Genomic DNA, 23,441 nt, shown 5'->3' with positions numbered 1-23,441 from the left:
GGTCTCTGGGTGGTGGTGGCTGGTGGGAGATTGATTGGTCTCAGCCCTTGGGCTCCCAGGCACCACTGAGAGACTGCAGAAGAACTGAGACAGTGGGGCATACGGGCTGGACCAGCCTTCAGCCAAAAGGGGCAAGAGAGAGAAGCTCCAGTGGCACCCCTCAGGGTAGATGAGACTCATGGTCGAGGTGACTCGCTTGGCTGAGTCATGGCTGGCTCGGCCAGCTTGCTTGAGTTGGTGGGCTCATGGCTGGAACACAGAGAAGTCCTCCAGCTGGAGATTAGGCTGAGGCTCGTTGGTTGAAGACCCTCTTCATGGTTCTCCACGGTGGGCCCCAAAGACAAGAGGAAGTCCATGGTTTTAAAAGATTTATTGTCATGGAGGAAAGTGGATGAAGCAGTACTCCCTTGTCCTCAGGGTGGGCCTGAGGTTGAATACTTTTTATAAGAAGGAAGAGGGTCTGGGAAATAATGCTTAATGGGCTATGCCCTCTGGCCTTTAGGTATCTCATTAATATGGAGACCTCTTGAGGGTCTGCAGCCTGTAGTCATGCCCTCTACCTGTGTTATGTGACCAAAGGCCACAAACCTTTCTTTGGAAGGGGCTGTGGATAAGTGAAAGGAACCAGGGCCTAGGAGCAAGGCTGAACACCTACTGTCCCTTTAGGGTGTCCAGGGTTTGAGGCCTGTGCTTGACCAGGTACCCAGCTGCCTCTCCCAGCCCACCAAGCCACAGTCATAGATGATTGCTGGTTACTGGCTTGGTCATCATGGCTTGCTCAGCCTCCTTTCTTATAGAAGCCAGAACTATTGGCCTGGGGTCATGTACCAGTAATTTGGATAGGCAGTAAATTAATACAATGCCTCTTTTTCTTTATCCTAGTTATTTCATCAATAATGACACAGAGAAACTAAGATTGATTTTTCAATGTAATGTACACAAACTAGACATTGTGATTCTGTTCTAATCCTCTAATCAAGCTACCTCCCAGCAAAAATCCCTGAGATACTTATGTTTTTTGTATTGGTCTAGCCCTCTGGGCTTCAGGTGTGTTTTGCCTTGATATCTCCAAGCTCCCTTTCTCATGGTGATTCCTCCCTTCTTCTCTTTCTCTCTATCCACTCCTGGTTGGCAGAAGTCCTGCCCTATTCTCTCTATTGCCTAGCTATTGGCTGATCAGCTTTTATTGGCAAGGTTGTTAAGCATTGTTTACTCAAACTTGAGACAGGAGATTCTTGATATAAACATTATGATTTCATATCTAGATTGCAACAAGAAATGAGGGCAGAGAAATCAGCAACTGAATAACACAAGGATAAACTTTCCCCCATGCACAATAACATTATGCCTACAGAATGGGTAGACTAACAATGGTCCAGGCCCTCTTACATCAATCACTAAGAAAATGCCCATAGGTTTGCCTAATGCCCAATCTTCTATAAACATTTTCTCAGTCGAGGCTCCCTCCTCCATGACTGCAGCTCTGTCATAGAATTAGCCCTAATAGTACCTTTAAAAAAATTCCACTATGTTGGATTGGTGTGGTGGTTTGAAAAAAAAAATGATATCCATAGGCTCATAGGGAGTAGCACTATTAGGAGTTGTGTGCCCTTGTTTGAAAGAAGTATGTCTCAGTCACTTACTGCACCTGACAATCCAATTGTAGACTGCTTAGCTCCTTCATTAGCATCATGTCTGTCTGCAAACTGCCATGTTTCACAACATGACAAAATAGACTAAACCTCTGAACTGTAAGTCAGCCCCAATGAAATGTTTTCCTTTACAAAAGTTGCTGTGGTCATGGTGTCTCTTCACAGCAATAAAACCCTAACTAAGACAGAAGTTGGAACCAGGGACTGGAGGATTGCTGTGATAGACGTGATGTGTTTTTGTTTGGAGGAATGTGATCTTTGGCACTTTGGATTAGAAAAGCAGTTGAATGTTTTAAGTGAGGTTTAATGAACCATCCTAGTATGAACGTGGAAGCCAGTGGTGCTGAGGGTTTGAACTATTGGGGCCTGGTTCAAGAGATTTCAGAGGAGACAAATGTTAATATGTGGCTTAGAAGTTGTTCTTGTGATATTTTGGTGAATAATGAGTAAATAGAATGGGTCAAATGAGTAAATAGAATGTCACAGCAAGAGTTGACAACCCTAATGGCATCCTGGAAGATTTGAACTCTGGGTCACATTAGGATGCAAAGCAAGAGGCTGAAAGCATATATTCCTGCTCCAAACTCTCAGTGGACCTCCTGAGAACAACTGAGAACAGCCCTCTATAGGTCTGCAGAGGACAGATCTCAGACAAGAATGGCAGAAGTGCAAAGTCTCAAGGGGCAGGAATGACTTCCTCTGCCTGCAGTGAGAGTGGAGTCTTGGAAGGATCTGTCTTCAAGAGAAGGAGTCTTCAAGAGAAGAGTTATCTTCCTTTTCTTGTAATTGTTGACCTTGAAGACTTTTTGTCTTCCTCTGGAGAATATCTGTGGGCTGGTAACCTGGTTAGACCTGGGAGATGTAAGAGAAATGGACACCTAAAAATGCTGTACCAAATCCTTTATGTAGGTGTAGGCAAGCTCTGATTGGCTTGGTATTTTATTATAAATGAGGCATAGAATGAGAAAGAACCAATCAGAAGATTATATTAGTCTGGAAAATGCAAAACCTGCCCAAACTGAGGAGGGTTCTCAATTGTGGCTACTGTTCTGTCAACTTCACCTGTTAAAAAAATATTAAATTCAAAGTTTTCCTGTCCCAGAACTGGCTCTCAAAATGACAACTCTGAGACTAATTAGTTATTTTTAAATGCCTAGGCCATAAGCTTTGGCTTATTCCCTGACTAGCTCTTAATTTATTTGACCACTTAAACTACTCTATGTTTAACACTTGGTTAATTATATCTCTTTCAGTCCCAGCCCTTCTTCCTTCTCATCTCTCACAGTGTCTCTCCAAGTTCATCGACTTGGTGGTTTATATCCATCTCCTTGACCATTTCCAGTCTCATCTCCTGTCTAGTCCTCTGTGGCCCTCTTAGCATCTCTCTTTTTCTTTCTCACTCTTTCCCAGAATCCCCTCTCTTCCTGTCATTGTCCCACCTCCTATTTCAGGCTTCAGCCCATTGACCACTGGCTTTTTTATTGACAAGTGATGTTTATAAGAGATTTTCTCTGTATTCGCCTCTTTTTTAGATGCTGCAATGGAAGCAGGGAAAATGTATGGAAAGAGAAAGATGGGAAGGTTGGGGAATGGTGTTTCTTGTGGTTGATGCTGATACTGATTCCCATAGGCTTGAGTTTTCCAGCCCCTGCTGACACCCTGAAGCACTGATCCATTCTGAAGCTCCAACCATCAGTGGAAGCTGCCCAGCTGCTGCCTCCCACTCCACTTATCATGGAAGGGGGGCATTGTTCCTACTTCTCATCAGTCCCAGCACCAGGAACTGCATCTGGACATACATCTGGAGTTCTGTGGATGCCACTGCCCCTTAGCTCTTGGTTCCATTGCCAGGAAGTCATTTTATGAAGAGGAATAACCCCTTTAAAGTCTGTGTTTTGAATCTCTTGTGGATGTGCTATGAGGGGGCAATAGTGGGCAAGAATTGCCCCTTTAAAAGTTGTAACTTGAGGCTTTTTCAGAAACCACATGCCTGGAATGCTGGTACAAGCCTATAATCTCAACACCTAGGGACAATGAGAATACTGCAGAAATCTCAGGACAGTGCTGACACATGTCTTTCGGCAGAGGCAGGACGATTTCTGAGTTTGAGACCAATCTGATCTCCAGAGTGAATTCCAGCACATCCAGGGCTACATAGAAAAACCCTATCTCAGAAAACAAAACAAAACAAAACAGCCAAAAACCAAAACCAACCAAACAAAAAAATACCCTGCAAGCTACCTGACTCATAATGAAAATAAAAACTTAAAGCCTTATACCAAAGGAAAGCTCCAGACACTTAGAATTCTGAATTTCTCTGCTCTAAGGATCATCAGTCAAATAGAAGTTTGAACTATACTGTTAAGATACTGTAATCAATCCTATAAGATACTAGACTGCAACAAAACACAAAGATAAAACTTTACTGGAAATATATATTTCCTAAAAAGTTAAAAGCCACACGTTGGCTAGGCCTTCAGCTCATGCAAGTGTTTGTTTGTGAGATGAGCGACACAATTCAGGTTACATCAGTGTTTTCATTACTCTTTGCAAAGTCCTTCGAAACCAGTGATATTTCTGTTATTTTGTGAGGAAACAAACTGTAGTTCCTAATTCAATAGTCTGTCCAAGGCTGAACTGTTTACATTCTACCATAGGCCCTGAACTTACCACTGTCCTCAGGGCTGCTGAAACATGTTGAGTGGTCACTTAGGAAGCACATTGCAAAGCACCCAAGCAAGGAACATGAAGCTTGCAGCCTCCATATGAGGAATCTTGCCATCATGCTTGCTGGAGACAAACCTCTTCTTTGCTGCAACAAAATAGTAAAACATCCCCTTCTGAGATTTTTCAGAAAAATTGAGAATAGTGTAAAAGAGTTTGACATAAGAATAAGAAGCTACAGAGACAGCCTAGCAGAAGACAGCCTGACCAGAGAGCTGTGGTAAGTGTGGACAGGAAACTATATCTGATCTGTTAACACACATGATCTAGAACAGATCTCTGTGTGAAATGACATCTGTGCAGTGTGACTTCATGAGGATGAGGAAGCTGAAACTGGCTCTGCTTTGTCCCTTGTGAGTCAAATGATATATCAAGTGGTGGGGAGATTCCCCACGTGGAGGGAAAGGTGGGGGTGATGGGATTACCTTCTGAAACAGGCTATAGGTGAGAAAGAGGAGCCTTGGCCTTTTATCATCTGCACTGAGGGCGCCAGTCAACTGAAGGAACAAGTCAGATAGGTCCTTGTGGTATCTTCAACTTGCAGATTCTAGGGTCTTTGCAAAATGTCTACATATTAGAGAAAAAATATTTATGCAAGTTCATTGGCACACACACACACACACACACACACTGAAGTGCACACACACTGAAGAAACTATACAGATTGCTGATCTCTAGCTCTAAATATATCATGGAGATGTTTATATATTCATTAAAGCAGTTATTCCTATGCCCTATAATTGCATAGCATTCAGCTGATCAATGATGGGTGCCCATTCCCTCCAAATAAAACAATCCTGAAGAGAAAGTCTAGAAAGTTAATAAAACTCACAAGTCTTGAGAAGTCCTAAACAATATTCACAAGCCTCCTTCCCAAAGCTGAGCAACAATAAATCTGTTCTTTGGAACTCCAGTTCCTGGTCATTTGTGGTGGAGGCCTCAGTAAACTAATACAGGGGGTCAATGAAAGCTTTATCCAGAAAACACTCTAGACTTTCCAGTCATGCCAGTCAAACCGAAGGACCGCTTTAATGATGATATATCTATTCCCCAAGACCTTGAGGCTACGAGGGACAGTCCTTACATCTACTGCAGACACACAGAGAGAAATGCAAAAGTATTCCACAAGTCAACAGTGTGATCTGGACCCTTTAATGGGACTACAGCATGGAGTTTCAGGGAATAGAACTGGGGGTTGGGGAAGGCAGGCACGCTTTCTATATCATATGTTTGGCATTGCTTCTTTGGGTATAATGAGATGAGAGATATAAAGCCAAGGAATTTGATAAGGAATGGGATTAATGTGATTTTCTGCATGGACATGGGAGGAAGAGACACCAACTACTTGAGGCTCTTGTCACTTTAGTGTGAGAAAATGTGTAGCCCGGAAGGGAATTTTCTACAAAAGTATCTTTTTTTACACTTTTTATCCCCTTAGGCAGGAGTTCTGAAGACTGTTGGTAGTAAGCGGACAGGCTAATGAGGGGAGAGGTTCACACTACTATCCTCAGCAGCCTAAGGAATTCCCCAATACCCCTAATGGATCCCAACTCAGGCCAAACCTGGATTCTGGCTTTGGTGTAAAACTAATTTCTCAGACTAGCTGATATGGTGAAGCAGAGTTGAAAATTTTACTAAAGATAGTTTAATATAGGCTTAAGCATGAGCTTTAAGAGAAAGAAGAGGGGTGCTCGCGCGCACGCGCGGCTTGGAGGTGCATCTGTGAGGTGTCCCCTGAGGAGAGAGGGCTGGTGGGAGCATGGAGTCAGCGGCCTAGATGAGCTCCTCAGCCACACTTGGGAATGAGTTGTCCCAGTTGACCATATTAGCACTACACAGTCCCAGACCAGGCCGTCCAGCATCCTGCCCAGGAGATGAGGATCTCCCCGTGCCCCCAGCGCTCCAGGCTGCTGCTGCTGCCGCAGCCGCCACTGCCGCCAGACACCTCCATTGTCTAACCACCTCCAGGACTCAGCATTCAGCAGATCTGCAAATCCAAGCTACTTCCCCCTGGAAGATAAGAGAGCTGCCTCCTCAGGACCAAGAAAAGAAAACCAGCGTGCTATTGTATATTGTTCCCAAGAGCAAGAATGGCCAAGGAGACTTCATGCTGGCAAGGCCTGCCATCTGATGGGCAGGAGGCAAAGTGACATTTTGACTCTCCTGAGGGTGCTCTGGGAGTCCATCACCAACTGGCACCTTGTGCCCTGGGCAGACAGATCATACTGCACAGGCTTTTATGAATGAGAAGTAGAAGAGTACTGTACATCAGAGAAAGACTCCAGGGGCTCAAAACAAGGCCTCGCTCTTTCCTGCCCTGAAATGTTGACCACTCAGGATCTAAAGGAACGAAAGCTCTGTGCTGAAGAGCTATGGGATTCATATGAGAGTCAGTGTGACTTTGTAATCAGTAAGAGCTCTGAGTAAAGAGCGCTATGCAGGGAGAAGCCTTCCACAGAAAGATGGGCTGGGAGAAGCTGAGGCTAACAGTTAGCTTGCCCAAATAGAGCAAGCCTGAGACAGACTGCCAAGATGGTGAAATAAGAGGCTTTATGAAGCAGCAGTCCTGGAACTCATAGTTGTAAGGACACTGTCCTCTTTAAGTCAAGATACCAAATAGAAAAGATGATCTACAAGTGCCCCATGTGCAAGGAATTTTTCTCTAAGAGAGAAAATCTTTTTATGCATCAGAAAATCCATACAGCAGAGAAACCCCATAAATGTGACAAATGTGATAAGGGTGTCTTTCACATAGCAGAGCTTCAAATTCATTGGTGAGACCACACAGGAGAGAAGGTGTATAAATGTGATGATTGCGGTAAGGATTTTAGTGCAACAACAAAACTTAATAGACATAAGAAAATCCACACTGTGGGAAAGCCCTATGTATGTTATGAGTGTGGCAAAGCCTTCAGCTGGAGCTCCCACCTTCAAATCCACATGAGAGTCCACACTGGTGAGAAGCCGTACGTCTGCAGTGAGTGTGGGAGGGGCTTCAGTAATAGTTCTAACCTTTGTATGCACCAGAGGGTCCACACTGGGGAGAAGCCCTTGAAATGTGAAGAGTGTGGGAAAGCCTTCAGGAATACCTCCAGCCTCTGCATCCACCAGAGAGTGCACACAGCGGAGAAACCTTTTGAGTGTGATGAGTGTGGCAAACGTACAAGCCAGCATACAAGCCTTTGCATCCACCAGAGAGTACACACCAAGGAGAGAAACCATCTCAAAATATCAGTTATATAAAAATGTTTGCTAAGAATTTAAAATCTTAAACCTAAGATTGCCACTAGGAAGGAAACCTCAAATCCACCTACACTGAACCCAGGAACATCTACAGCAGTTCCCAGAAAAACATTCTTTCTGAGGAGGATTAGGTGAAGTTGTGTTTCTGAACTCGGAAATGGTATGTGCCCAGGATGGAGCATTGTGTCCCTGTCACAGGTATGGTGTTTCCCGAGACTCTGGCAACATGCCACAGAGTTGAAATAATACTCCACACTCAGGAGCCTCGCTCAGCCGCTCAGTCACCTGTCTGTGCTGTGCTTCCGGGCAGTGCCAGACACTCCCTTATGGAGCTCATGCTCCTCCCTCTGTTCAAGCCTAACTACGGGTCAGTGCATTTAAAAATGGACAGCTCCCGGGAAGACCGAGTCCTAGTATTTCTGAGGTTGCCATTTGACTCAACCCTGACATAGCTTTCCATATATCCTGTTATTTCTGAATCCACCTTACCTCATGTCCTCAGAGTACCTAAGCACTTACCCCTTCCTAGATGGCATGAAACTTCATTTCAGATCTTAAGAAAGTCGTAATATGCACTCACTCAGCCAATCAGGAATCACTGGCAGGTGCACATGCCCTGGAACTTTTCTTTAGTTTGGTGAACTCTGCTAATCACTGTGTTAGACTCATTTTCTAGTGGCTTCGTCACATGCTCCAACTTGATTTTTGTTTTTCTTAAGTAGCTGAATGTATATATCAGGGAGGAAAAAGCAAGCAAACTGAGTTTTCCTACTTCAAGAGTGACTGTCTCAGGCTCCCTTTTTAAGTGGTGGACTTACTTACTAGCTAGGAAGGCCTTGAGAGGGCTGACTGGGGAGTCACTGAGGATGAATCTCTCATCTCAAGCAATAATGTGTAGGTGTCATCACGAATCCCATACCGTTCTTTCTAGGCATGAGTGTGTCGTACTGATCCAACAACCTCATTCATTGTCTGAGTATTTATTGAATGCCTCCTGAGTGTCAGACATGTACTGGGTGCTGAGAACGCCACTGGATCATGAAATTCACCTCTGGAGGAGACCAGGTAAGTGAGTTACCACATAAATAAAGTAGTTGGCGGTAGTGATGAAGTGCTTTGAGAAACTAGAGTAGTATGTAGAGGGGGTGGGGGGCCAGGTAGCAAGCGTCAGGAACTCTGCGCTGAAGATGCTGGGGTCAGGAGAAGGGAGCAATGACAGTAACAGCACAGGTGCTGCTGGCTCTGGGGACGAAATGCAGGTGCTGGAGGTAGTGTGCAGGGAAGGGAGGTACTGGGCCATGAGCTAAATGGCTAGCATGTATAGGCCTGTTGTGTTTGTTTTGTTTCTATTGACAGTAAAACTCATGGGAGATCTCAAGGGATGTTGAGAAGACCAAAAGTCCCCAGTGATACCAACACAAAACTCCCAGTTTCATTTCCTTCTCATTCTCGTTCTCTGTCTCCCACATGCAGTTCTTTGTTCAGGAAGTCTTTGGGAGAAACTAATGACCTGTAAATTGGAAGTGGGTAACTGGCTTGGTGGCTTCTGCCAGCCATCTAAGGCTGGATCAGGATCTTCCCCGATGACTAGAAATGTGAGACTTGCTTAGTTGGTGTTTTGTTGTTGTTGCTTTTTTTTTGTTTTTGTTTTGTTTTGTTTTTTTAAATTTTGTTTTGTTTAATCTTTCATTGGAAGAAGTTCTTGTAAAACTGAAGCCTTGGCTTTGTAGGAGCACATTGTCAGTGGGCAGGGTTTAAAAATGAACTTGTCACCATGGGTTTCAATGTAGACACCTTCAGGCAAGCCTTTGGCCCACTGGTCACCGCCTTCCCCTGTCCACAGAGGACTATTGGCTAACACACCCGCTTCCTGGCCTCACAAGCACCACAGCAATTTCCTGTAGTGTCTTACACTTCCATGTCACCACAGCGTGGGGCATTAGAGAAAAGCCTGGATAGACTTTTAGTTGATAGAGAGCCAGTTGAAATATCATCAATAGAATTTTAATTTAGAGAAAATTGGTTTGATTTCTAGCTTTATTACTATTAGGTATGTAAGCTTGGGCAAATCACTTAATCTTCAGGTCTAGTTTTCTCACAAGATGAGGACATTGGACTGAAGGATTTCCCAATTTCTAGCTAGTTCTAGAGTTCTATCTTTCTACATAGTTGAATTATTTTATCATGCTATTGCTGGGGAATACAACTAACGCTTTTGAAGCTACTAATTTTATATCAAGCTTTAAAGTCCATAATTGTTATCTTCAGAAATATTATTTGACCTACAGTATGTTTAAATCAATTTAATAAAATCACTTTATAACAGAAAAAAAAGAGAGAAAGAAGAGGGATTTCAAAGAAAGTAAGACAAACCAGAGTATGGATGTGGGCTTCTCAAAAGTCAAAGAAAATAAGTTGTGCCCAAGTACGGGTATGGGCTTCTCCAAGAAAGCATAAGCAATTCATTGTCCCAGCATTAGCCATGTATACCATCTTGGTGGCTCTGAGACAGTGGTTTTCAACCTGTGAGTTGCAACCCACAGAGGAGTCACATAACAGATATTTACATTAAAATTCATAAAAGGAGCAAAACCACAGTTATAAAATCACACCAGAATAATTTTATGGTTAGGGGCCACCACAGCCTGAGAAACTGTATTAAAGCGTCACAGCATTAGGAAGGCTGAGAACCTTTGTAGGTTACAATTGAAAATGTTGTTGAGAAATCTTTTGTCCCCTCCCTCCCTTGGTAAGAGATAGGTGAGGTGGATCCAGGTGTCTTGTATGTAATTATCATAAGATGAGGTCAAACCAGGAGCCACTAGGCTGCACAAGAAGTTCAGTACAATTTACTTTCCCTGTAAATGGGGCTTCTGATGGGATTCATGGGAGATGGTACATTTATGACTGGGAGAACACCTTGAACTATCTTCATTGTGCTGGATTGTTGATTTTTCTACTGCTGGGAAGCATCAACCAGTTTCCCGACTGAAGGAAGTTTCCCTTTTCCTTTATTCCCAAATATTCTCTGCCCTTCTATTCTGGTTTATGATCATCATGCTGGAACCACTAGAAATACTGGACATAAACAGGTATCCCTCCTTCTGCTGTAGCTGTAGTGGAGAATAGCCAGTGACTATAGACCTCTGTGAAGGTCCCAGTTTGCATTAAAGCCCAGGAAACATTTAAATGTGACAGAGCCAGCAGTGGTATGCGCCTGTGATCGCAGCATGTGGAAAGTAGAGGCAGGAGGATTAGAAATTCCAAGTTATCTTTGGCCATACAGTGAGTTTGAAGCAAGCAAGGAGATGCTGTCTCAAAACAACAACAGTAAAGAATATGTCAGAGAGGATAACATTTGAAATGCAGGGTAGGAAGTGGAGAGCTCTGTGGTTTCCTCAAGCTGACCAGGTAGCCCATCTTTTTTGTTTTCTGTCTGTGTATTACCAAGGCCCAGCCATGCTTAGTTCTGAGATGAGACTGGACACATACAGGGTGCTATGGCCTTACATCTTTCTTGAATTCTCTTTCTGCTTGACTTTGAAGCTTGTTTCTGCCTCCTCTTTTGGTTCTATGTCTTCCCTTTGACATTCCCCAAGAATGAAAGGGTAAATAATGGCTCTTTATGTTCTTAGTCCTGTGGATATGTTCAGTTACTTAACCAAAGGAAAAAATGCTTTGCACTATAAAGTGGACCACAAGACAGAGCCAAGATGTGTGAATGAAGAATGTGGGGTTAGAACATATGTGAAATGGGAGCAGAAAGAAAGCTACTGGGGTAGGGTGCAAAGGAGAACAAAAGAATGGGAAAGAATAAAAGGACAAATTTTGTTTGACAGTTCTATAAGTAAACTCAATACTTTGTATAATGATTTTCAAAACTAGTTTTGAAGGCTAAAAATAAAATAGGAAAAGATGGTTTTCAGTTGAAATAGAGGTTTCCAGTCAGCCTGTTTTAAAACAAGATATTCGGATTAGTTGCAGTATATCCAGTGTGAGAACAGGAGTGTTCTTGAAAGTGGAGTGAGACAGCATGGCAGTTAAGAATATGCAATCAAGAGTAAGTGAGAGCAAGCATTTGAATGACAGTTGGAGAAGCTAATTGCTATGACTTGCTCTGAGGACAGAAGACAGAGGTGATGAGCCAGGGAATCTCAGAAATTGAGAATGGCCTTAACAGACAGGTAACAAAACAACAACAACAACAAATCCAGCCATTAGATCCTCTTAAATGCAATTGCAATGAAACTAGAGTCCACTTATGACCCTAGCATACAGGAGATGGATTTATGTGTGTATGTGTGTGCCTGTGAGTGTGTGTGCCTGTGTGTGTGTGTGTGTGTGTGTGTGTGTGTGTGTTTGAGATGGGGTTTCTCTATGCAATCCTGGCTGTCCTGGAACTCACTTTGTAGACCAGACTGGTTTCAAACTCACAGAGATATACTTCCAGACTGCTAGGATTAAAGGTATGTGTTATCACTGCTCAGAAGCTTTTTTTAAAATGTAAACCTCAAAAAGGAACATTTCTTCATGAACATAATATTTTAAAGAATTATATTGGGCTGGAGAGATGGCTCAGTGGTTAAGAGCACTGTCTGCTTTTCCAGAGGTCCTAAGTTCAATTCCCAGCAACCACATGGTGACTCACAACCATCTGTAATGAGGTCTGATGTCCTCTTCTGGTGGGTCTGAAAACAGTGACAGTATATTCACATATATAAAGTAAATGAATCTTTTTTAAAAAAGAATCATATCATTTTTAATTGTATATATGCACATAGGAGGTACATGCAGATGAGTACGTGTCCATGAAAAAGAAAAAGGTGTTGGATCCCCTGAAACTGGAGTTGTAGATATTTGTAAGCTATGTTTCAAACTGTACTTCAGAGCTATAATAATAAAAAGACACATTGATTAATCAAATAGAATTGAGAACTGACATAGAAGCCCTCACTCCTACATGTCACCTGATTTTTGACAGAGGCCAACTGTACTCATTGGAGAAGATATGGCATTTTCAAGAAATGTTGTTGATCAACACATAAAAGAAAGAAATTCTATACTTATCTCTCATCTCTCACCCTGTACAAACTCAACTCCAAATGGATCAAGGACCTCAACATGAGAACCGATACCCTGAATCTGATAGAGGAGAAAACTGGAAGTATGCTTGAAATTATTGGCATAGGAAAGGGCTTTCTGAACAGGACTCTAAGCAGCAACTAAGAAACATAGCTAATAAATAGGACCTAATGAAGTTAAGAAGCTTCTGTAGAGTAAAGAACACTATCATTGAAGTCAAGACACAGCCTTCAGGATGGAAAAAAAGCACATTAGCAGCTATACACCTGACAAAAGATTGGTATCTAGAATACAAAAAGAACCAAGAAAACTTAATGTAAAGAACAATCTAATTAAAAAGTGGGACCTAGAACTAAACATAGATTTCTCAAGCTGTGAAATACAAATGGTAGAGAAACACTTTAAAATGTTCAACATGCCGAGCCATCTAAGAAATGGAAACTAAAAGAACTTGGTGATTTCAGCTTACTTTGATCATAGTAGCTAAGATTCAAAAGCCAAATGATGAAAAATGCTGTCATGAACATGGGGAAAGAGAAACTCTTATTCATTGTTGATAGGTGCATAGACTTGTGTCACCACTATCAATGTAGAGGTTTTTAGAAAGCTAAAAATAGATCTACCACAAGATCTATCACTCTTGGGCATATACCCAAAGATTTCTTTATATTTCTATGGAGATACTTGTTCATTCATGTTCATTGCTGCTCTAGGAAATTGAGACACTCTAGATGTCCATAAACTGATGAATGGATAATGAAAATGTGGTACATTTCCTAAATGGAATGTTACTCAGCTGTTAAAAGAACAACACTATGAAATTTTTAGGAAATGGATGGATTAGATATAATCATTTTGTTTTTATTTTTGTTTATCAAGATGGAGTTTTTCTGTGTAGCCCTGGTTGACCTGGAACTCAGTTTGTAGGCCAGGCTGGCCTTAAACTCATAGAGACCTACCTGCGTCTGCCTCCTGAGTCCTGGGATTAAAGGCATGTCCCATCATGTTCAACCATAAATAATCACTAAACGAGATAATCCAGTCCAAGAAATAAAGGAATCAGATATTTTCCCTCATTTGTAGATGTTAACTTTGAAACTTCAAATATGTATATTCTATTTGAATATCCATAGAGGTCAGGAACTTAGTAAAGGTCTGTGGGTGGTATATAAAGAGAGAGGAGACAGAATCCAATGATGTAAAGGGTTAAAGGTAAGCCATGGTACATGAAGGGTTCAATGGAGTTGGATGGGAGGGGAGGCTAGAGGAGGGAAATACTGGGAAAAATAACTAACACTAAAGACATTTTAAAAAAACAATCCTTCTACTGTAGAAGCTATATGTATTTGTGTATATATTTATACATGCATATTATATACATAAAAAATTAAAATGGAGTTACCTGGGGTGGTGCAACAATGTTCCTATTAGACACCACAAGCTAATAACTGAAAATCCTAGTGCCAGTAATGTCTTGCCTCATTTGCAGTTGTCCAGTGAGATCCTTTGGACCTCAAATACTTTAGGGTATTGCATTGTTCTTGGTTATTTTCAAGAACTGTATGATAAGACCCTGCTTATGAAGACATCATATATTTGAGTCACAAAAAAAGATAGAGAAATTAAGCTTGAGTCTCACTTGGAAGCTTCATTCTTCTTCACTAGGTTCCATAGTACTGAAAGGTGCTATACATGCTACAAGAGAAGAAAAATAGTCTTGACCTTATCTAGCTGTGAACCCTATGAGATAAAATGATGACCAGTCCAGCAATATATGCCAACTAGTGCAAAGGTGCCACAAATGTCACAGAAGTAACCAACCCAACTTCTGATTGGAATTAAGGCTCATTCCACTAGTTGAAACTGTAACATGCCCCTGGACCTTAGTAGGCTGCCTGGCCTTAGCACAACTGATGCCATGATGAAAATGTCATCCAGGAAATAAAACTCTTAATACAGGCACTGCTATGTGGCAAACAGTGATTCTCAACCTTTCTAATGCTGTGACCCTCTAATACCATTACTCATATTGTGGTAATCTCTAACCATAAAATTATTCCATTGCTACTTCGTAACTATAATTTTGCTACTATTATGAATCATAGTGTAAATATCTGATGTACGACCCATGACACACAGGTTGAGAACCACTTGGCCAAAACAAAACAAAGACCTAATCCTTTAAAGGCCATAGATCTGGTAAAGTCTCTAACTTGCATTCTGCCATCTATATTTCTGCTTCAAGCTAACTGTTCTTCCTGAGGTGTGTTAACCCAGGATGAGGTTTTGTGCTTAAAAGGTCACTCCCCAAAACACTCAGGGATACACTGGGATCCCAAACTCCCAGTGTATTTCCTGGCTAGCTAATAAAGACTTTCTATTGGCTTAAGCACATATTCAAGTAGTCTTCTATGATGGATGCCCCAAAACAGATATTAATGCTCGACAGTGTTATCAGGGCCAAGAACCCAAGGCTAGAGAGGTCCTTGTACTTAGGAGAGAGCCTGCCACTATTACATTGTTAAACGGACATGATATTAAACCAACTCCTAATGACTTATTATTGTTGTATCCACAGATCAGTGCACTTCTCAACCTTCATTAGGGAAACTTACTTTTGAACAGATGTCCATTAATGCAGAGCACAATCTGAGAAAGCACAAGAAGAAAATGATACCTAGTACAGCAGGGTTAGTGGTACGGTCCCTAGGAAGCACATCAGTAGGAGAAGGGGTAAAAACTTGTGTGAGACATGCTGTAACCTGGACCTAGAGATCTTGACTTTAGTGTTGCTGCTGCAGCCACAAACAGCACTGACTGAGGTGGAAGATAAACTCACCCACTTGTGTGAGTCATACTTGAGCCACCTACTTCTAGTATCATGGTCACTCTATCTCCCTCCCTTCTCATTTCCTGTGTCTTATAAAACTGACTGAAGTCCAAAGCGCAACCTCATTTGTTTAGACCACACTGGAGGAAGGGACACTTTCCTTCCACTCCTCTCTCCACTTCCCTCTTCACAGAGCCTCCTTGGCCTCGGGGTGACAGGACAGTTTAAAGATAACAACACTCCATGGATCTGCCTTACTACCATGGCCGCCTGACCAAGCGAGAGTGTGAAACCCTGCTCCTCAAGGAAGGGGTGGATGGCAACTTTCTGATAAGAGACAGCGAGTCTGTGCCAGGAGCCCTGTGCCTCTGTGTCTCGTGAGTACCCTCATCTTCATGCAGGTGAACCCTGACACTCAGGGAGTTGTATCTCATTGGAATGGTAATGGGCCAGGGACTGCCAGGAGATGACAGAAGGATGTCCCTACCCTGCTCTTCTGCCTGCCTTCCTCTCTCAGTTGTGCATGACACATGAGCAGAGTCTGAGATAACAGAAGAGGGTAGACAAGTAAGGAAAGAGAGGGTGATGGGGAGAAAGAACAGACAGAACAGCATTTTCTCTGCATGCCTCTTTATGTGATGTGGAGAAGGCCAGGGGGCCTTTACTATAGCATGAAAGGTTGGTTGGGTGCATTTACTTGCAGTATTTAAAGGGCTAATATTTCATGTGATTTCAGGTTGGTAAAGGGCTTTACCAAGCAGTATTTCTTCATTTCTTTTCATCCTTTTTGTGGTCTCTTGAGGCAAGCAGAATCCATTGTCATTTTATAGATGAAGAAACTGAGAAACACTGAATCCTTTATCATGCCTGCTACAGACACTGAGGAAGACTTTATTCAGGGCCCTCTTGACAGGTGTAGAGATTGATACAATGATGACGTCAGTGGGGGAAAGATTGGCTTTAACTCTGAACACAATATGAACAAGTATGAATTCATAGCGAGGAGAAGGATGGGGGTTTGTTAATGGAAAAGAACTAAGGGGAAACTTTAGAGACAAGGGAAAGTGTAGGTAAAGTGATCCTGGGATTCTAGCTGAGGAAAGGCCTCTGTGATCAGATCTCATCTGGGAGATGGTGGCAGATGAAGAAGCTGAGGCGATACCAAGCCTACTCAGATATTATTGGAGCAAGATTCTTTGAGAAAGCTGAATTTTGTAAGGAAATGAACAGGCGGGCATAGGAGGTTTGGGAGCTTGACTGAAGTCTGGGTGAACAAAGAATCAGTGTTACTGGAGGAGAGAACCCTTGTGCTTCTTAGAGCCTGGAAAGAGGTCAGAAGGCAAAAGTGATTGTCACTACTAATTGTTACATAGAGAGAGAACTTTTTGTTTCTGTACAAGATGCCAAAGAAACAGCTGTGAGAGAGACATTAGGTCTATCTTAGCTTTCAAGCTACATGTGATATTCTGATGTTTGTTCATTTTTGTTTGTTTGTTTGTTTGTTTGATGTATCCATCAGTAGTTTGTGTGTCACAATCATGGTCCCCATGTAGTGATGTGAAGAGGTGGTAGGATCTTTAAGAGATAGGGCCAGGAGAGTCAACAGGACACTGGAACTATTACCCTTCGAAGGATCTTAGGGGACACTCACTTAGTTCTAAGAGTGTCATTATCAAATGAATAAGACAGGCCCTACTATCTCTTCATGTGGTCTTTCCCTCTGCATGATGACATCTGCAGCATATGATATTCCCAAGTGGAGCTGCACTTCACCTGGAGCCATACTGAGCAGATGAGTGTCAAGTGCTGGGATTTGGAACTTAAAGCTGATGAAGAGAAAGTCCTGAAGCTGGGAAGTTAGAGTGCTAAACCACTGCAGCTCTGGATGGTGGGTGGGGAAGAACTGCTTATGGTGCAGTGCAGGGAAGTAGAAAAAATGCCCTCCTACTTGCAGGAGACAAGCCCTTTCTATGTTGAACTAGGTGGACTTCTGAGCTGTCCTAGAGCCAGTGAAGAAAGGAAGACAAGTTATATGTAAAGGAAAGAATCCAGGAGCGGTGGCACATGCTTGTGAGTTCAAATTGCTAACCTGGGCTATAGATGGAAGCCCTGTGTCAAAATTCCAAACAGTAGAAAGAAAAGAGGTAATGAATGGATAGAAAGAGGCAGGGAAGGAGGGAGGGAAGAAGGAAGGAAGGAAGGAAGGAAGGAAGGAAGGAAGGAAGGAAGGAAGGAAGGGGCCATTTACCTATACATGGTAATGTGTGCCTATAATCAGTTCCAGCACTTGAGAGGCAGAATCAAGAAGACCAGGAGTTCAAGGCCAGATTTGGCTACATAAGTCTGAGGCTAACCTGAACTCTATGGCACACTGTTGAAATAATTAGGTAGATAGATTAGATAGATAGGTAGATAGATAAATAGATAGATAGATGGATGGATGGATGGATGGATGGATGGATGGATGGATGGATAGATAATCAGAGTAGGAAGCTGAGGAGGACAGAGAGAGAAACTGATGAAAAGGGAGGGAAGCCTCAGAGAATATCTACCTTGCAGCTTGGCTAGAGAGCTACAGTTCACACAAACTGGAAATGGCATCTGATTTCTAAACAAGTAGAGCTAGAAAACCACAACATGTGAAGTGTGTGTGTGTGTGGTGTGACTTTGTGAAAATGAGAAAATTGAAACTGAGACTGGGCTACTCCTTATCCAGCAAGAGGAATTTCAGAGGAAAGGTCTGGAGGTCCTGGCTAAATTCCCGAGAAACATCAAAATGGGGGTGATAAGTACAAAGTTACAGGAGTTTCACATGACTGAATCAAAAGGTGCCACCACCCAAGCTGGGAAGAAGGATGAGAAATCCAAGTATAAGGCCAAGGTAACTAAGAAACCAGTGGTAATGAAGCGATTCGATCAAGCCTGCATGAAAAAGCCACTCCCCCCGAGAGCTCAGACTCCCTTGGTTAAGGTGAAGAAAGAAAGAAAACCACAGAGATTGGGTCTTTACCATCGGCTGAACAAGAAGCTTAACCAGGATGTACAAGATGAACTTGACAAAAGCGAGGACAGCAGTTCCAGCAGCACCTCAAGTGATGACCTGGATAGCCAGTGAAGCAGGATGGAGACCAGAGACTTCAGAACCACCTGTCACTGTCCAGAGGTCTCCACCCTGTCCAGTGGGCAACTGTGAAGACAGAAACTCTGTAGCCTCTTATGGTCAGATGATAAATTAAATCAAGCTCTTAGGAGTGAAAAAAAAAAAGAAACTGGGACTGCCTTTGCAACCTGTAGAGTCGAGATAGGATAGATGTTAGCAGGCAAAAAGGGTTCATTCCTGGGAAAAGTCCATCAAGGGAAAAGGAGGCTTTCTGTAGCCACGGAGAGGCTGCAGGTACTGCATGCAATGGGAGGAATTGAGGCAATGCCTTCTGTCATTGGAGGCTCATTTGCAACTCCCAAATTCTGAGAAAGAATGGCAAAGAGTTCAGAAAGAAAAGCAATAACCCTAACAATATATGTTGATTAAGACATGCAAGCTCTCTTTAAGAGTGCTAAAGACATTTGCAAAGGGCTGGGTGTAGTTCAGTGATTCAGAACTTATTTAGCATGCACAAGGTTCTGAGGTCAACTATAGCATGAAAAATACAATTACTACTACTAATTCTCAAAATAGAATTTAAGGCTGGGCATGGTGAGTCTTGCCTGTGTTTTCAGTATGTAGGAGTCTGGGGTAGAAGGATTGTCGTGAATTTGAAGCCAGTCTAGGTAACAAAGTAAGTTTTAGATCAGCCTGGAATATGGCATAAGATACTATCATAAGGGCAAGAAAATAAGAAAGAGAGGGAGGGAGGGCGGGAAAGAGGGAGGAAGAAGAACATGATTATGAAGGAGGAAGAGGAGGAGGAGGAGGAAGAGGAGGAGGAGGAGGAGAAGGAGAAGAAGAAGAAAAAGAAGAAGAAGAAGAAGAAGGAGGAAGAGGAGGAGGAGGAGGAGGAGGAGGAGGAGGAGGAGGAGGAGGAAGAATTATTAAAGACACCTAAAAACAAAAGCAGATCTCGTTTTCTCTACCTTCGGAAGTCACTTATATAAGTTCACATATCAGCAAACTTTTTGCCATGCACATATTGTAATTGTATATATAACAAATGGCTCTCTCTGCACATGATAGTTTTTAACCTGTTTTTTCTGTACAGTGTGTGTGTGTGTGTGTGTGTACATGTTAATATGGGGGTAGTATACACATACACATGAATATGTGTGCATGGAGGCCAGAAAGTTAATGCCAAGCATCTTCCTCAATTGCTCTCTGCCTTATTTTTGGAGACAGGGTATCTCATTGATCCTGGAGCTTACTGATTTGTCCAGACTAGCTTGCCAGCCATCCTCTAGGGTCCTCCCCTTCCCTCTTCCTCAGTGCTAGGAATACAGGCACACAATGCCAGGCTCAGCATTCATGCGGGTGCTGGGGATCTGAACTCAGTCCTTCATGCTTGCACAGAAGCCCTTTACTGACCCAGCCATCCATCTCTCTAGCCCAACAAAGCTGCCACTATCATCTCTTCATGACTGAGTGGAGGATTGTAATTCTTATAATTTATATATAGTTATTTCCACTTTTATCTTGCATTTTATGTGATGGGTTAAATATAATTTAGAACAATTAACACTTTTGTATTTATATCTTCTACATTTTGCCTCTTTAAAAATCTAGACACTTGAATTTTGTCATGCACATTGACAAACACAACATCAGCTTTAATTGACATACCTTCTAAGCTAGGGCATGAAAAAGACAGATGTCAACAGACTCCAATATTGCAGGTTTTCGGGGGTCCCCTTGTGGTTTAACAATAAGGGCATGTAGATATCTGTAGAGTATAAGGCTGTTAGCCTGTTTGCTAGGGCAGTCACTCAGCTAGCACATCTATCGAAACTGACTTCTCTGCCATTTCATCTCCCCATGTGACTCTCACTGGGCTCCGCCTCCATAACCAGCTACTGTTCTGCTTCCAAGCTTCTGACTCTGTGTCCTGCATAGTAGTTCTGCTCTAGCTCCATCTCTGAACCAATCCGAAGTAGGACAAAGCCTTGTCCATCTCTGCGGTGCCTTTTGGCATCAGGGGCTACAATATCCTCCCCTAAGGTAGCTTGTCTTTCTTTGTGAGCACGTGAGGAAGTGACAAACATTTCCATATCCTTCCTGCTAGCCTGGTGACACAGGCACAGCAATTAACAGTTGAGAACACAGAAACCCATTTTCACAGCCGCTTGACACAATATGTATGAGATTTCTTGAGTTCTTCAGGGTTTCTTGGCATGGCATGGAAAAATGAAGTGCACACTTGTCAGACATCATAAGGACCATCCGTTCCATTTCCTTCAACTCATTTCTCAGTTAAAATAAGACTGAACACCTGCATACAAACATGAGTTTCCACCATGCTAGCCATAGCTTGAAACAAAATACTCCTGAACGAGCTGTCCATGAATCAACCAAGATCTACACAGTGCTTCTTGCTTCAGCACCAAATGAGGATTTCCAAGGCTAGCCCTTATTGAAGCTTAAAATAAATGAAACTAAGAGGGTCTAGCCTTTCCACATGCATTTTTTAATACTAAACTTTCTTCTGTGATATTTATTCTGCTGCCAAACCAATCTAGGATATTCTTCTTCTCAGACCTAGTGACCTTTCACCTAAGTCCCATCTTGCTCTTCTTATTTTTACTTCAAAGTTTTTGCATCATCATTATCTACACTTTATAACTTCATATTTCTTCCAGATTCTTATTCATCTAGGATAACATTGTGTTATTACCATTGTCTGCTTCTTCTCTTATCTCTGTCATTCCTGAGTCTATTTATATTAACTCCTTATTATTGGTTTGCTTATCATTATTATTAATTTTATTTTCTGTCTTTGTTTGACTAGATGCCAGACACAGTAAATTTTACCTTCCAGAGTGTCAGATTTTTAGTGTTCCCATGAATATTCTTTAACCTTGTACTAAGAAGCTTTAAGTTACATGGAAATAGTCTCACCTTTTGAGGGTTTACTAGAACTAGTAACAGCATTGTTTCTAGAGTGACATCTGTTCTCCTCCTGGGTAGAAGTGGGCTATCTTTCTGCATAGCCCACTGATGGATATGCAAGATGTTTGATGAGAAGAACTTTTTCTCAGACCATAAACTTCCTCTAGCTCCTGTTCCTCTTCATGTTAAAGGAACTGTTAGTCACCACAGCACTGAGTCACCATTGTCCTTCTTAGGCCACAAGGAAACTGTCTACCAGCCAAAACCAATGTAGCCAGTTTCATATGATTTCTTACCCTATCTCAGGGATCAGTGCAGCCATAGTTAATTTATTTCTTATCTATCTATCTATCTATCTATCTATCTATCCACTTATTTATCATTTATTCAGAGAATCTCACACTCTAGCTCAGGTTAACCTGTAACTCATAGTAATCCTTCTGCCTTGGTCTTCCAAGAACCAGGATTATAGGTGTACCAGGATTATGGTGTACCATTCTATCTACAATACGACACAAATACAAAGTTTATGTTGTATTATAGATAGAATTCAGGACCTCATGAAAGCACTCTACCCATTGAACTAGAATTATGCCAAGGGCCAGGCTAGGCTTGGAGAGAGGTTCCTGATAGAAGGGTATTTCAGAGTGGTGAAAAAAATGACTCAAAATCAATCATGAGGTACAATCTGACAGCCTGTGTTCTGTTCAAGACAGTTTTTTTCTGAAGATCTCCAGCTAGCTCAGCTCTTGCAGACCAAGGCCTAGTCTTCTACTTACATATAAATTCACATGTACTCCAAGTTCTCTTTGATTATCCTATGAATCAGCATTCCATGACCCCAGCCCCCTGATTCTTAGAGAAAGACAGAAAACACATTCATTTTTTAACATTGCAAATGTATTCAAGATTTGCTTGCCTAAGGCAGAGATAGGATATCAGGTTTGCATTATGGTCTTGGAAGATGAAATTGGTGCTTCTGGTGGAACTCAGCCCAAGGGAGACTGTATACAAGCAGCATTCACAGAAATAGAATAAGGGTGTTCAACAAAGAAGAATGAACTAAATAAATAGTTGGAGTTCGTAAACACCAGAACAAAGTACAGCCCAGAGAAGGTTTGAAAGAGGATGTGGGACACAGAATATCCAACACAGGAGTGATGGTGGATATTCATCCCATCAGGTCCAAGATAACCCATGGGCATACAAAGGGAGATGTGAAGTAGACAGGTGGATAAATGAATCTGGGATTCAGGGCCAAGTTGGAACTAGGAACACAAATTAAAATATAGTTCAATAAAAATATTTTACCAGTGGACTTTCTGTTTAAAAACTTTGCAGCTTTCTTTATTTGATGAACTATTCTTTCAAAATCTCCTGGTAAGATTTCGTCATATAGGCTCAGCACATTTAATGTAAGTCAGGAACTATGTACTGGGTCTGTATTAAGAGTCAGGCAATTTAGAATAGATAAATCAGACAGTGTGATTCTGATCATGAAAATGATGCCACTGTGGGCTCTTTCTCTCCATCAGTTTGTGTTGGCAGAGTTATCAATATCTAACCACCACACACAGAGGCATATACCTGAGCTAGTCTATGCTGGTAATACCTTTCTCCTTGGAACTATTTCATTAGCTTTTAAAGAAGTTTTATGATCTATTGAGAGGGACCATCCCCTGTATAATCAAACACACACACACACACACACACACACACACACACTCCAGTTCTCCAGTTTTTTGCTTCTCTAAAATTGGCCTCATAATTATAAGCAGAGGAGTGACGTGTTCTGACTCACAGTTTATAGCTGGACTGTGCAGACTGTTGAGTAGAGAATGATGAAGTCAGAGAAAGTGAGCAAGGAGTGGCCTGA

At 42.1% G+C, this 23,441-nt stretch overlaps 1 long non-coding RNA gene and 1 pseudogene across 1 annotated transcript; one reads left to right on the top strand and one right to left on the bottom strand.

Annotated features, from left to right (window-relative positions):
- Window positions 1–2,049: 2,049 nt before the first annotated feature.
- Window positions 2,050–4,901, bottom strand: LOC114633214. Its single transcript, XR_003713180.1, has 3 exons — window positions 4,802–4,901; window positions 4,323–4,464; window positions 2,050–2,504 (listed from the first exon to the last, which is right to left on the bottom strand). It is a non-coding gene; the product is annotated as an uncharacterized LOC114633214 (long non-coding RNA).
- A 2,100-nt stretch (window positions 4,902–7,001) lies between these two features.
- LOC114633200 lies at window positions 7,002–7,619 on the top strand (annotated as a pseudogene).
- The last annotated feature ends 15,822 nt before the right edge of the window (window positions 7,620–23,441 follow it).

The sequence above is a fragment of the Grammomys surdaster genome, unplaced genomic scaffold, assembly GCF_004785775.1.
Source record: "Grammomys surdaster isolate TR1022 unplaced genomic scaffold, NIH_TR_1.0 554, whole genome shotgun sequence".
NCBI classification, from domain to species: Eukaryota; Metazoa; Chordata; class Mammalia; order Rodentia; family Muridae; genus Grammomys; species Grammomys surdaster.
The sequence above is the reverse complement of the archived record's forward strand: the minus strand, read 5'-3'. Positions and strand labels throughout refer to the sequence as shown.